We start from the raw sequence: 15,788 nt of genomic DNA on the forward strand, positions 1-15,788 counted from the left end.
TGAAGACATCGTGCTGAATGAAACGAGCTAGTCACAAAAAGACAAATACTGTATGATTCCATTTCTATGAGGGAGTAGACTAGTCAAATTCATGGAGACAGACTGCAGAATGGTGGTTGCTAGGAGTTGGCAGGAGGTAGAAAGTGAACGATTATTGTTTTATGGGTATAGAGTTTCAGTTTTGCGAGATGAAAAAGTTCTGAAGATTGTTTGCAAAACAATGTGAAGGTATTTAACATTACTGAAATGCACACTTGAAAATGGCTAAGATGGTAAGTATTATATGTATTTTATCACAATTAAAGAAAAGACATTCTTCTCGCAAGTGGAAACCTTCCAAAGCACAATTAGAGAATATTAGTTAAAGTTCTTACTTAAGTTTTTTAGATCCTCTAGCTTTTATTCAACATTTCAACTTATAAGCTTTGTTTTCAATAATTGAAATTTTCTAAAAGCTTTTAAAGTTGTTTTGGTGTTACATTATTGAATACTTTAATTAAAGCTCTGAAACTGTTTATGCTCAAAATGCAACCAAAGTTTAGAGGGCCTACTAAAAAGGTTTTATATAATCCTAAGACACTTTCATTGACAAAGTTGTTTTTCAAAAGCAGAGTTCTAAAATCTGATTGATAAAAGAAAGTAAACAGAAATTCTACCAAGCTAAAGGGATTTTTTTGTATTTAACAGTAATTTAACTTAAAATTTTGTTATTCTGTGTATATTTATAATATTTATAAATGACAACTATAGCATCTATATGGTTTTATAAAGTATTAAAGTTTGAGTAGAACTATGAATTATGTGTGCAACAAAACTAATTCTAGAGATAGAATTTAGCTCCATAAGTTTCTTTATTTAATAAGAACATAGTTTTTATCACAATACTGTGCAGAATTGAAGTTCCGATTATCAACACACACACACACACACACACACATACACACACCACTAATAATTTTATCATCAATGTTGAACTTATTACTTGGGTTTATAGTATCATTTACTATAATGTCAAATGTCTACCAGAATGAACTTCCTAAAGTTTTACTATGAGTTTATAAGTATTGGAAAAAAACCTGATCAAACCATTATTGGAATTAGCGTAACTGACTTTCAACTAGAATCATTTGAAGACGCCAATATAAAATGTTTATATAGAATTTTTCTTTTATAAATGGAGCCAAAACACTAATTGCTATTGCTTCATTTGTTTGCACAGACCAAAAGAACAGAATTAAAGCAGAGTTAAGTTAACTTAATAGAATGGTCATTTGATTTAAGAGGAAATGCTACTTCACAGAGTGTAACTAAATGCACCGTCTGCTTTCAGACAGAGCAAATTCCAAAGTCTTCTTAAAATAATTTCTAATTCTCATAGTAGATGCTGATGCTTTCTGGCAGATGTGTATCTTCTTGTTTTCATCTGGTCAGTGATATCACCATGGCCCCCACAGTGGACATTTATCATCAACTTCCCTTTAAAAAATGAGAATCAGCACTTTCCTTTCTGTAAGTTCATTGCTACCAAGAGGATTATTGCATATTATGTTTTTAAACCTTTATTGTAAATTTTTAAAACTTCATATTTTTCTGATGCCTTAACATTACCCAGACTGGCCGTGAGCAGCCTGCCCAGGTGACCAGGTGCACCAGCATGATGGGGCTGGTCCCTGCCACAGGCTCCCCTTCTTGCCCTCCCAGTGACCTAGTGACATTCAGTAGCATTGATGAAATCCCCTCATGCCTTTTGCTTGTGTACTTCACCTTGACCCCAGTGAAGTCACTTGTCCACAGGTCCTCATTCTCTCTTGATTCCCACTTGCTTGGTTGAGCCCATTCCCTTGACACTCTCGCCAGTGGCCGCCTTCATGGAGCCCTGTGCCTTCCTCTTTTAGGACCTGTGAGTATAATGAATCTCTGACTTTCATAAGTCCTTCTGTCATGCTATTCCATGTCCATAACAGACTGATTATCTCAAAAACCCCTTTAACTAACATAATTATTCCGTATAATACATAAACATTAAAAATAAATGCATGAATCTAGATTTATACCCCAAATGCTGAAAGCACTGTAGCACAAGCATTCAGGCTTGTCTATACGTGCTGGCAGGGCAGCTCAGCCGCGGCTCCCGCCTTTGTCCTATCATTTCCCGTCTTTCCCAGGAACCCTGTCAGCTGATGGCTGGGAAGCTTGGAATGTCTCATACCAGGCCTCAGGGCAATGGCACCATTGGCTGGCTACTTCACCAAGTAGCCAGCATGAACAGAAGCACGTGAAGACTTCCACTCCCCCCAGAAAAGCTGAAGAAGTTAGATTACCTTCAAATCTGGTTTGGTCTGCCTTTGAGACTTCACCTATTTCCACTGCCTTCCAGGCAGACGTTTGACTCTTCAGCCCTTGGTTCTGAAATGGTTTTGCCTCCAGCCTTGTTAAGTATTTTTGTTTATAATCCTTGGAGTTCTCTAGATGATTACATGATGAGATTTGTCTAGCTTTTAAATTTTATTCACTTATTTTTTATTTGACATATATTTAAAATGTATTTGACATACAGCATGTAAATTCAAGGTGTACAGCATGCTAATTTGATACATTTATGTTGTAATATGATTGTCATTATGGCAATAATTAGCACCTCTATCACATCACATAATTATCCTTTCTTTTCAGCAGTTGGAATAAGTTCTGGTCTCCTAGCAAGTTTGGTGATCATAACACAGTATTGTTGTCTATGTTTACTGGATTGTGCATTGTATTTCTAGGGTTTGTTCGGTACTCATTGCATGTAGATGATTTCAAATACCTCTGTTCTGCATCCCTTACTTTCTCAGATACCTCTGACAGAAGCCAAGCGCCGCTCCCGCACCTGCAGTGCAAGTTGAAAGTGCAGCTAATAAATGGCAGCAGAGGAACTATCTGATTCCAGGGCTCATGCTCTGTCCAAGACTCCACGTCACTCCTCTTGCGCCTGCGCACGCTGGGAACACAGATGATGGATGAGTGCGATCGTCACTGTTTGCTGAGAGCTGCCAGGGCCTGTGGTAAGCATTTTGGGTTCTGAAGCACTTCAGCATCTCAGTGTTGTTTTAAGCTGCTACATTAGAGTAATTTTTATGTAGCGATCGATAATTAATGTTTAAGTTGATTCCTTTAACCGACTAACCAAACTTATTTAGCTTCCACTGCTGTCCAAGAAATTTAACCCAGAGAGAGCAGATGATTCCTGTAGATCTGCCTGTTCAAGATGCCATGAAAGTTTGAGAGTTAGAGTCCTTTTTTTTTTTTAATGGAAGTTTGTCACTGGAAATGTTGATTTTATTCTTCAGTCTCACCTGCTGGAAATGATATGAGTCCACTTTTAAGAGACGAACCTGCCCTCCTTTGGCTGCAAAGTCAGGTTGGGGAGCCCATGAGGCTGCGGGCCATACCGTGAGTGGTTGTGAACAGAGGAAGTTAATGATTGCCCTGGGAGGGTGGCACAGGCTTCAAGACATTCCTTTGGTGAATGCACCTGCTTTTCTACATAAAACTCCTCAGAGTGGCTACCTGGGAGTAAGTAGGAGTCTTGAGACTCCTTGAAGCCACAGAGCCCATGACTCCTCTGTTCTCTGTTTCAAGTTTCAGTAGAAGCTGAATGAGATAGAAGTAGTGGCGGTTGAAGAAAGAAATCAAATATTTAAGGGTATATTATTATTGATTATTGCCTAAGTGTTACCCAAACCACAAACATTTATTTCTCTACATTTCTGTGTCTCAGAGATCTGGGCATGGCTTAGCTGGGAGCCTCTGGGTTAGGATCTCTCACAAGAAAAGCTGTCATGTGGGGCCTGGGTTGTCTTGAGGCTCAACTGGGGAGAATCCATTTCCAAGTTCATTCATGTGACTGGTGGCAGGCCGTGGGTCCCCGCTGGCGATTGGCCAGAGACATCAGTTCCCGGGGTCATTGGGGGTCATCGTAGAAGCTGCTTACCACAGCCCTCCTTGTTCCTTTTCAAAATTGTCACAGCTATTCTCAAGATAAACTTTAGAATCAAGTTTCCAAATTCAATACAGACTCTAAAAGATTCTGTAAAAATCTGAAAGACTGTTAATTGGAGTACACCACATTTATAATGTAATCTGGGGACTGCTAACACATTTACAAAATTCAGTCTCATCCAGGAACATACCAGCCCCTCTACCTACTTTGTTCTTTTATGTCTTTCAGGATTAGTGTTTTCTTAATAGGCCTTGCATATTTCCGGTCACTTTTCTTTCTTTTTTTGTTTTTAATGTTTATTTATTTTTGAAAGAGACAGAGCAAGAGCACGGGAGGGGCAGAGGGAGAGGGAGACACAAAATCTGAAGCAGGCTTCTGGCTCTGAGCTGTCAGCACAGAGCCTGCCGTGGGTCTTGAACTCACAAACTGTGATATCATGACCTGAGCTGAAGTCAGACGCTTAACCAACTAAGCCGCCCAGATGTCCCTGTTTCTAAGTACTTCATAATTATTGTTACCTCTGTGAATAGAATTTTTTCTTTGCATTTTCTTAATTGGTTATTGCTATTGCTATAAATATGAAAACAACTCCATTTCCCATGCTGCTCTTTTATCAGACCAATTTAATGGACTGTCTTATTAGTTTTAATATTTCTTTCAATATATTCTAGAGATTTTCTAGTCAACAATGATATCATCTTCCAGCTATGGTATCTTTGTTCTTTTTCAATATTTGTACTTCATTAATTTTTCTTGTATTGAATTAGCTAGAACTTCCACGATAGAATTGGTAGTAGAAATGATAGCCAGAATCCTTATCTTGTTACTGATTTTAATGGGAGTGCTTCTAATATCTCACTATGAGATATGGAACCTGCTGCCATTATAGAAAAAAAAATCACAGCATTAGAATTTTACAAATGAAGCTTTAGTCTCTTATCTAAAGAATTGTACAGAGGAAGAAATGAAGGAAACAAAAATAATAACTTGGTATGCATAAAGGTATGCATTAAAATCACAGCATCTTTTTTTCTAAATAATGGAAGCATAATCTAAGAGCTCTTTAAGAATTAACTCAGGGTAAGCAAGGAGGACATCAAGTCAGGAAGAGAAGACACGTGACACTCAGAAAGAAAGGTGAGAGTGGTTCTTGTGTCATAATTTAGAAAGGTCATTGATAGGGGTGCTTGGGTGGCTCAGTTGGTTAAGCATAGGACTTCGGCTCAGGTCATGATCTCACAGTTCCTGAGTTCGAGCCCTGCATTGGGGTCTGTGCTGACAGCTCAGAGTGTGGAGCCTGATTGGGATTCTGTGTCTCCCTCACTCTCTGCCTTTCCCCCATTCACTCTGTCTTTCTCTCTCTCTCAAAAATAAATAAGCATTAAAAAAAAAAAGAAAGGTCATTGATAGCGTACATGATATTTATCCAGGGAAGTATTTGAGAAGGCACCACAAAATCTTTTCCAAGAGAGTTAAACATGGAAGATCTATAAAGAGATCCCAGAAGTAGTCCAGAGGACTAAATAAAATATTAAGTAATCTTTTGAGATGTTAATATTTAGAATATGTGACATGATCTTTTATTGGTTACTGAGTGTGCTTTCTTCTGTAAATAGGTTTCTAGTTGAGTAAGTTTACTTTTATTCATAGCTTATAAAGAACTTTTAAAAAATAATAATGGTTTTGAATTTATCAAATTTATACTACATATACTTGTTTGCCATTTATCTATTAATGTAATGAACTGCACAATATATTTCTAATACTGCATTCTGCTGTGTTCCTGGAATGAATCCTGCTCATGATTCTTCTGCTGCATTCTATTGGGTAATATTTATTAAAGGTTTTTGATCTTTGTTCATAAGGATGATGGGCAAATATTTGTGGAGATTTCCCTCATCTGTTCCTCAACAGTTAAATGGACTTTTTGCATAAATCTGGCTTTGGCGCCTTTACAGGAGGAGACCTCTAACTACTTTCTCATTTATCTATAATTACTGTGATTTATGCCTCTTGAGTCCATTTTTATAATTTCCATAAAGCCACACATTTCAAATTTATAAAAATTTACTTTCATATTATGAAAATCTCCTATACAACCAAATTGAGATCCCTTTTTTGATTGCTAAAGCTACTCTTTACCACTGATCTGTTTATTTCCTTCAGAGGTTTCATGCCTTTGAAACTTTGCGTTCATAATGGTGGATGGAGTTTATGGTGATTTGAGTGTGTATGATTGTTGTTTTTGTTTTCCTACCACTACCTGGATATTTACTTTATTCTTTTTTAAATATTTATTTATTTTTGAGGGGGGTGCAGAGAAGCAGAGACAGATGAAAACAGAGGATCTGAAGCAAGTTCTGTGCTGACAGCACAGAGGCGGATGCAGGGCTCAAACTCATGAACTGTGAGATCATGACCTCAGCCTAAGTGGGATGCTTAACTGACTGAAGCACCCAGGCACCTCTATTTACTTTATTCTGTTTCCTTTGGCTAACACCCTGAATCACTGACCACTAAAGTGGTGGGTTGGAATGGAGAAAATGTTCTAATATCAAGATACCAAGCTCATTCTGGTTCCAGAACTTAATAAGCCTCAAACACATACCGTGCCATGAACAGTTTACGCCTCTCAAAATGAGAAGCACCACAACAGGGCCAGTGGCACAAGGTGGGGAAGGTAAACCATAATGATACCTGGTCTCTTTCCTTCCCCTGATTCAAGGAACACAAGTATAAAAAGCACTGTTAAGGATTGAAATGTGTCCTCTCCAAATTCATATGTTGAAATCCTAATTCCCAGTCCCTCAGAATGTACCCTTATTTGGAAACAGGACCATTGCAAATGTAATTAGTTAAGATGAAGTAACTCTGGAGTAGAGTGGGCCCCTATCCAATTAGACTAGTATCCTTATTAAAAGACTTCATGCTTATTAAAACATTTGGGCCCAGACAAGCACACAAGGAGACCACCATGTGAAGATGAATGCAGAGTTTGAGGTGATGCTTCTACAAGCCAAAGAATGTCAAAGATTTCCAGCAAACCACCAGAAGTGGGGAGAGACACGGAACCTCAAAAAAAAAAAAATAAATAAAACCAGGGCAGTTCACTACTACTGAACCTTCCATACAGCCTTTCTGTGCCTCCCCACCACCTATTCCAAGAAGTCCTTTCCTCCAGAAAGCCAAATGCCCATCCATTTCCTGCCTGGGTATGACTGCGTTCCAGAATAACTGCATTATTGTCTTGTCCTCTTGGGTTCCAAGAGACAGTCTCCTTGGAGGGAAATAATCTGAGTTGGGAATTCTACCAAAGCACAGATTGTTCAGTCTTCCATCTGGTTTCTTTGATATGTATACACAGAGTGTATTCTAACAAACCATGTATACCATTATTAGAATGTTAAAATAATGTTCTGGCAGGGCACCTGGGTGGCTCAGTTGGTCAAGTCTCTGACTCTTGATTTCAGCTCAGGTCATGATCTCACCGTTTGTGGGTTTGAGCCCTGAGTCAGCTCTACACTGGCAGTGTGGAGCCTGCTTGGGATTCTCTCTTCCTCTCTCTACTCCTCCCCTGCTTGTGTTCTCTCTTTCTCTCTGTCAAAATAAGTAAACCCTTAAAAAATAATGTTTTGGCACTGAGGCAGGTTATTTAAACTTTTTTTAATGTTTATTTTTCAGAGAGAGAGAAACAGAAAGACAGAGCACGAGCAGGGGAGGGCAAGAGGGAGAGAGAAACACAGAATCTGAAGCAGCTCTGAGCTGTCAGCACAGAGCCTGACATGGGGTTCAAACCCACAAACCACGAGATCATGATCTGACCTGAAGTCAAGATCTTAACCGACTGAGTCACGCAGGTGCCATGGTTTAAAAAACTTTTAATGACAACACGTTACTTCTGTGATCAGACAAAACTTAAAGACATTGAAAATATATACTTCATGTACTATTTCTAATTAAACATTATATACATGTTACATATACATGTTACATATATAATGTTACATATATATATATTAAACATTATATATATAATGGGAGGAGGGAGAGACAGGTTGAGACAGAGAGCAGGTGCAAGGGACTCTAGACACATGCTGATCATGGGTGAGGTGATGTCATCAATGAGGAAAGGTTGATGTGGAGCCCAGGGAGTCAAAGAGAAGGTGCTGCCATACAAGGGGGCATTTCTGTCTGAACACTTCCAACTCTTCTAAGACCCTGCTTTACTAAGGGCTTCCATTTTACTTCACCTGCTTTACAGAAAGTCCCAGACCCTTGTCTCCATATTTATCTTACTCTTATTACGCCCTCCCCCCGTGTGCTCTAGGTTAATCAACATTAAAAGTCGTTTCATTAGATCAGCTGGGTCACTACAGTCTGGCTTTTGACTGGGGATAAAGTGCTTCTGGGACTTTGCTATGCATATCACTTGTGTCTCCACTCTCCACCACACACACACACATACACACACACACACACACACACGCCTTGGATATGGTCTGAACATAAGACCGTGTTGTAACTTATTCAATAAACCAGGCAAAAGATTGATTACACATTTTAGGTGTAATTTGAGTTCAACCTTCTCCTGTGGGTTTCTCTACAAGTATAGGGGGCACAGAACTCTGACACCTGACCTTACTTCGAATGACATCATCTTCTTGGTCCTGTGCCTGAGTTTGCTCCTGGCTGCAGCTCAAGTAAATGTCAGGCAGAACTAAAATCAGAAGAGAAGAAAATGGTTGGGTGAAATCAACTGAATAACCCATATTTATAACAAAGCAACTCGACACAAAGCAGTAGAGGCTGAAGAATCTCTGAAAGCTCAAGATTCTTCCAAAGTTAGAGGGTTTACTTGAATTCTTAAATTCAGCTACTGATTCAATTTCAATGTTTACAGTTTGTGATCTTGGCTTATTTGATGGGCAAAATGGTAACTCATTGTTTTTAGATAACATTTCTTTTTGTGAATTACCTATTGTGTAACTGTCCATTATTCCTCTGAAGTACCAGTTTTTTACTTATTACAGCATAATAGTACTTCATATATTAAGAATCTTGACCTTTTGTTTGCAACATTTGTCATAAATATTTTCCCCTGGTTTGACATAGCTTTGTTTATGTTCCCTGGCTTTGTTTATGATTTTTCTGACTTTCAAATGTTTTGAGTTTTAGTGTAGAAATAAATATCTATTCATCTTTTCCTTTCAGATATCATCTATTGCATTTTTTGTTTTGTTTTGTTTTTGCTTAATAAGGTCTTTGTCACTCTGAAATCAGATAACTTTTTATCAATTTATAAAAACTAAAAAGTTTAAAATGTTTTGAACTCAACTCTTTAATCCTTTCATATTCCATCTTAGAATATAATATGAGATAAAGATCTAAATTAATCATTTTTGCTAAGAGTTAAATCTCCTCCTCATTGTTACTGATTACAAATTTACCCTCTTCTCACTTATAAAATTTAAAGCATTATATAAATTATAAATGTAGTTTCATTTAAAAAATCAGAAAGTAAAATTAACTGAAATGAGAAAAAACTTGTATTTTCTTTCTACTCCGACTTGGATGTTAGCAATTTACTTTGATCCTCCAGATATTTTCAATATATTTCCCCTCCAAATGGAATCATATTGCAATATGGTTTTGTAACGTGATGTTTTTCCATTCAGTAATATATCTTGACTTTGTCTCCATGTCAATCAATATACTTTTACAGCACTATGTCCTAATTAACTTTTCATTGAAATGTACTATACTTTCAGAAAAGTGCATATTTCATAAGTGTACAGCTGGATTTCAGACTTTAGCTTCTGGCATGGTGAGAGAATACATTTCTGTTGTTTTAAGACACCTAGATCTCTGGCAGCCCTAGGAAACTCATAGACACTTAATTTTAATGGAGTTGGAGTCTTTCTAACATTTTATTATTTTTATACTGTTATGAATATTCCTTTAATTTTTTTCCTTATAAGAAACTAAGTGAACTCTGTATCAAAGTATATTAATAGGGTTTTAAAAATATTTTTTAGAGAGAGAGTACACTCACAAACAGGGGAGAGAGGCAGGGGGAAGGAGAGAGAGAGAGAGAGAGAGAGACAGAGAGAGAGAGAGAGAGAGAGAGAGAGAGAGAGAGAGAATCTCAAACAGGCTCCATGCTCAGCATAGAGCCCTACTTGGAGCTCGATCCCATGATCCTGGAATCATGACCCGAGCCAAAAAGTTGGATGCTCAAAAGACTGAGTCACACAGGAGCTCCTAACAGGGAATATTAGTAAGACAGTGGCTATGAACCATCAAATCACTCTCTTTTAGTGTTGTACTTGGTGATATGGTTGATAAGGACTGCTTCCTCTGTAACGTGTTCTCATATAACTCCAGTTTCACGAGGATTCCCTAACTTGTGGGTACAACTGGCTCACCTAATGATATAACTGACTCCTGCCACCATCTGCATAAAGTGGAAAATCCCAGACCCTTATTCCCAAAAGTCTCTGGGGTGGGGAGGTTATCATTCAAGTTCTTGAATAATCCTCTCTCATTCTTCCCCTCTTGCCCAACACCTCAACACATCCACCCATAAAGTCTTTGGGGTCCTGGCTGCGCTACGTCTCTTGAGAGAGCACCATGTTAATGCAAAGGACACATGTCAGAGTCTCAGAACCCACATGGTGCCAGGCCATTATGACATTCCATGTGGCACTCATTGCTTTAGAATCAGGCTGCATTTCTTAAACAAGGAGAGAAGGCCCTTCTTGCCCACTCAATATCAGGGGTCCCAAGCCAGCACTACCAATGTCTCCCATTTCCCAGAGTCCCATTGCCTTTAGCCCCGTCACCATGGACCTTAGTCAGGAAGACCAGATACCATGAATCAGTTCCATCCCTGTCGTCAGCTCTCCCCTCTCCCATCCCCATATGAAATATGCCAGGCAAGTCGCTGAGTTATCAGACTTCATGTAAGACATATCTAGTTTGCAAGAGTGGGGACAATTTATGCTAAGGCTCATTATATGCTGTCTTCTTGAATCTTCATAGTATTTTAAATTTAATAAGTCAAATTTCCCTTATTACTCTTTTTTTAATTGTGTATGCTATTACCCATTTATTCTTTCAGATAAATATAGGGATAGTTTTGTCAGTCATTAAGAAATTGCTAGTGATGGCGTTAAACCAATGAAATTAATGAAAGAATTGACATCTTGGAAATGTTTGGGTTTCCATCAAGAATGAGGTCATGTCTCTGTATCTATCTGAATCTTCCTTCACATCTCCTCCAGAGGGATTTGGGGAGGTGGAGAGGAGTCCAAAGAGCAGTCCAAAGGACCTGCTGAGTGAGCTTTGGTAAGCCCATCAAACAGTGCTTGGCCTGAGTGCTGCAGAGGTAATTGGAAAAGGAAGCAGATGGGTCCCGAGCCAGCTCTGGCTATCTTCCAGGAATCCTTAATTTCTGTGTGTGGCACTGGGTGAGAGTGTGTGCAGAGAGAACAAATCTGATGAAAGCAGAAAATAAGCTGATTTAGTAAATTTGCCAGCCGGGAGGAATTGTGACTGGAGCCAAGGATCCATGGTGCCAAGGACCATGGAGAGATGGGCAAATGAAGGCGGGTAGCAATAGGTGCTGTGAGTGTGGCCGCCAGAGAGGGGGAGCGGGGCTGAACATCAGGAGACACGGACTCCAGTCCGGGCTCTGAAATCAGCCCTCTCTGTTCCCTTCGACTAGTGGGCTCCCAACTTGAGCATCTGCTTGCTCCTTACTCAGTCTAAGAGTGCTAACTGAATTACTTCTGAGGCCTTCTTGAGCTGAGTTTCTACGTGGTATTTACTAGAGCATCACAGGAGTTGCATGACTAAAAAACGCCTAAGATGTTATAAACTTTCATGTCTAAACCAAAGGGCTTAAGTATAGATGAATATGATGAAGAAATGAGAATTTTGAGTGTGCTTGGGATGATTTCTGCCAGTGGGATAGGAGAGAAAAGAAATCTGAAGTACCCTAAAGATATTATTTAGGGATGAGCGATATGTCCAAAGAAATTACTTTATACATGAGTTCTTTGATCTTGTTTGGTGAGGGTCCCTGGCAAATTCTCTGAGATATTATGGCTTTCTTTGTAGACAGGATGAGGCAAGGCACTTTTGCCCCTCCTGGCAGTAGACATCATAGGAAAAATTTCCAGGCTGTTGGCATCCTTGGGGCTACAAGTTTGCAAAAAAAAAAAAAAAAAAAAAAAAAAATACACCATTGGAGTTCCAGATTTCTAAAATTCCTTTCCTTCCTTTTAAAATTTATTTTTTAACTATTTTAGTTCCAGATTTTGCTCCAAGCTAAAGTAACCCTAGTTTAACTCTGTCATAGAGACAAACTTAATATAGGGCCTCTGATGGATGTCTGGTTCTCAGATGGAAAGGAAATCTTTTGAAGTCTTTGGCAGAAACTGGCACTTAGGGATTCAGCTCTCCAAGAGAATTCACAACGTGATCTGCCAGACTGTATCTACTTCTGTTATTCCATTTATTTCATGGGGGTCTTGGGCCAGTAAATCATCCTAATTATGTCCTCCAATTTCAGAGGTCATGCAGGACCTCCCTGCTCTGAAGTTCAAAAATTTCTTCATTGTGGCTAACCTTATTGGTTACCTCAGGTACCGTCTAATGTCAGGTCTTTGAAAGGAAAAAGGAAAATCCCAAGTTCTATATGGTAGCCGGTCCCTAAGATGCCTCCAAATCAGTCCCCAGTGATCCCTACCTCTTGATATTCACCCACTTGCATGGTCCCTTCCCACATTGTACCAGAGTTACTGTTGTTGGTGGTGAATAATATATAACAGAAGCAGCAGGAATGTCACCTACCACGTTGTGAGGTCACTCAGGCAGCCTACACTAGGTTCACATGATGAGGAACCAAAGTCTCCAGCAATAGCCAGGGAAAAACTGAGGCCTGACAACAAGCTCATGAGTGAGCTTGGGAGTGAATCCTCCCTCCAGTTGAGGCTTCAGATGAGACTGCAGCCCTGGCTGAGTGCTTGACTCCAATTTCAGGCAAGACCTTGACCCTGGATCCACCTAGCTAAGGCATTCTGAGATTCCTGGTGCTCAGAAATTCTGTGAGATAATACATGTTTGTTATTTTGTGGTGCTGAGTTTCTGGTAATTTGCTTTGCAGCAACAGATAACTCTGGGCTTTGCTTTTTATTTTTGAGTAGAAATAAATAGTGTCAAGAAGACATTTGCTTATATGGAATGACGGCATATGCTGTATGGAATGACAAATCAATATTTGTCTCTCTTGTACCAGGCTCTGTTCTAGGTCCCTAGATCCCCAAGTTTATTTGATAATAGAATCACCTAATTTGTAGGATTATTTGGGTTTGGGGCTGGACTAAAGAATCAGTATCTTTAGTACCCCACATAATTCTACATCAGGCAAATCTGAGAAATATTTCAGGAAAGGATTCAAAAATTAACAAGACATAGTCTTTCTTCAGGTAACAGTACAAGGTGGAAAGCAAAGTGGTTGGTTAAGGTACAGAAAGAATCACAGAGTGATAGTAATAGTTGACATTTATCAGGAGCCTGCTAAGCATCAGGCATTGTGCCAAATACTTTACCTGTTTTATCTTATTTAATCTTCGCAACAACCTTATGCAACAGGAGCTATTGTCATCTGTAATTTACAAACGGGAGAGCTAAGCTTTGGTTACCACACTGCCCAGAGTCACAGAGCTCCTCTGTACAGAGCTAGGTGGAAAAGAGGCAGCTGATTCCATATGTGATGCTCTTAACAGCTATCATGTTCCATGTCCCAGGGGACATGAGACTCGGAGTTGTGAAAGGGGCTGTGACATCTTTGCAAATGATAGGAGTTTTGTGCAAATGACAGGTGAAGTTGTTCAGAGAGGGATATGGGCCAGGGGAAGATATTGCATGAAGTGCTGGAACCTGCTAGTGACTTCCCGGTGTAAGCTCAAGTCATTTTGTAAATGAAGAAGGGACCCTCAGAAAGGCTATGTGACTTGCCTGAGGTTTGGAAGTGGCAAAGAGGAGTAGAGCTCCAGAGCCGGAGTGCCCCCTTTCTACTGTGGACAATTGGAGGCCAAACTGGGATTGACCTTAGATGCCTTGCTAAGGAGGTCTGAGCTATTCTGTGGATCATTTAAACCATTTTAAGTGTACAGTTCAATGACATTAAGTGCATCTGTATTCAAAACTTTTTCATCATCCCAATCAGAAACACTGTATCTACTAAATAATAACTGCCCATTTCTCCTCCCCTGGTACATAGCATTCTACTTTCTGAGTCTATGCATTTGCCTATTCGAGCTACCTCATATACATGGAATCATATATTTGTGTTTTGTGCTTATCTCATTTAACATGTTTTCAAGATTCACCCATGAATTAATACTTCATTCCCTTTACCTCATTTTTTATTGTGTTAAAATACACATAATATTTACTATCTTAACCATTTTGAAGTATAGAGTCCAGTGAATTAAGCACATTCACATCAGTGTGGAACCATCACCACCATCCATCTGCAGAACCCTTTTCATCTTGCAAAATGGAAACCCTGTGCCCATTTGGTGATACCTCCCTGTTCCCTTATCCCTCCAGCCACAGGCAACCAACTGCCATTCTACTTTCTGTCTCTATAATTTTGACTACTCTAGATACCTGATAGAAGTAGAATAATACAGTACTCGTCTTTTTGACCCTGGCTTATTTAACAGCGTAATATCATCAAGGTTCATCCATGTTGGAGCATATATCAGAATTTGAAGGCTGACTTATATCCCATTGTGTGTATCTATCACATTTTGTTTAGCCATTCATCTGTTGATGCACTTTGGGTGGCTCCTACCTTTTGGCTATTGTGAATAATTCTGCTATAAACATAGGTGTACAAGTAGCTGTTTGAGAGACTGCTTTCAGCGATTTCGGGTTTATATCTAGAAGTGAAATTGCTGATGGTATGATAATTCTATTTTTCAACTTTTGAGGAACTGCCACCATGTTTTGCATAGTGGCTCTTGTCATTTTACATTCCCACCAACAGTGCACCAGGGGTCCAATTTCTCCCCGTCCTCACCAACACTGGATGTACTTCTTTACTTTTTTTTTTTTTTTAAGGATGAGAACTAGTCTAAGTTATGTATATACCACATTTAAAAAGACCTGTTGGTCAGCTGATGGACCTTTGGGTTGTTTCCATCTTTTGGCTATTGTGAGTACTAATGCTATGAATATTGGTGTGCAAGTATCTGAATTCCTGCTTTCAATTTTTTTTTAAGTGGAATTGCTGGATCATAGGGTAATTCTATATTTAACATCTTGAGACATCTAGACTAGAAGGAGCTCTGTGCTCTGTTAAGTTGCTTCTGGTCATCCTAGCCTTCTGAACAGATAGCGCTGGTGGGTGGGGGACGTCTTCTCTCTCCACACTGCCCCCATCCCCTCACTTCGCTGCTTTCTGGAAGGCAGTTCTCTGAGCTTCTTTTACACAAAGATCCAAGCTGCTGATCTGAAGCTGACCCTGGCGTCCAGCTGGGCTTGCCGGAGGGAGTGAGGTCTGGGTCGGTCCAGGCGTGTGGAGCGAGGGCGGTGCGGCGGGCTGCCGGGGAGGCTCCTCGGGGTTCTCTGAAATCCCACCAGCCAAGCGGGCCGTGTCCGCCCTTCGGCGGCTGCCGGGGCCGACCAGGTGAGGCTGCGGACGAGTCCCGGGCCCCGGGGCGGGCGCAGCGGGCGGGTGGTACACTTTGCTCGGGTCCGCGCTGAACCGGGCTTTGAGCGCCGGGGGCCC

This window comes from Suricata suricatta, chromosome 4, assembly GCF_006229205.1.
Source record: "Suricata suricatta isolate VVHF042 chromosome 4, meerkat_22Aug2017_6uvM2_HiC, whole genome shotgun sequence".
Lineage (NCBI taxonomy): Eukaryota > Metazoa > Chordata > Mammalia > Carnivora > Herpestidae > Suricata > Suricata suricatta.